This window comes from Motacilla alba, chromosome 7 (assembly GCF_015832195.1).
Source record: "Motacilla alba alba isolate MOTALB_02 chromosome 7, Motacilla_alba_V1.0_pri, whole genome shotgun sequence".
Classification (NCBI taxonomy): domain Eukaryota; kingdom Metazoa; phylum Chordata; class Aves; order Passeriformes; family Motacillidae; genus Motacilla; species Motacilla alba.
The window spans coordinates 9049690-9050297 of NC_052022.1; positions in this window are offsets into that span (position 1 = coordinate 9049690).

Sequence of the window (608 nt, forward strand, 5' to 3'; positions counted from 1 at the left end):
TATCAGAACTCGTGTGAGTCTTTTTTCCTGCCTCCCCCCAAACAAAACCATTACTGTAATGGCAGTAGTAGAGTAGTGTGATTATCTAGAATTTAACCACTAAGAAATAAAACCCAATACAGGCAGCAGCTTGCAGAATCTCATTATCAAGGTAATAAAATGATCATTGCTGTGACCCATGGTGCCAGGGCTCAATTACAGAGTTCCTATGAGTGTGAGAGGGCACAAGTGTGTGCAGACATATATTTCATTACAGGGGGCTTCTGATATTACACAGCACTTGTAGCACAGGATCAAACAAGCTTAATTCACTAAATAGAAAGTGCTGTTGATACACAGTTCAAGGAAGAAGGAGTTCCATATGGGGGACTGTAAAGATGGAGTTTTAATACTATAAATTTGTTCTCTGCTTCTTAAGTCACTTTTTCATACAAGTGGCATGCCAGATCTACCAACTTCTGGATCTGCAGTATTGCATTTTAATGAGCTAATTTGTAAGTTGATTTTAATGAGTTCATTTAAATTCCTGAGCTGAAGATTAACCTCTGCAGGTACAGTTCTCTCACTCCTTCAGTTTTATAATACAAAGCTTTAAACAGTGCAATTGG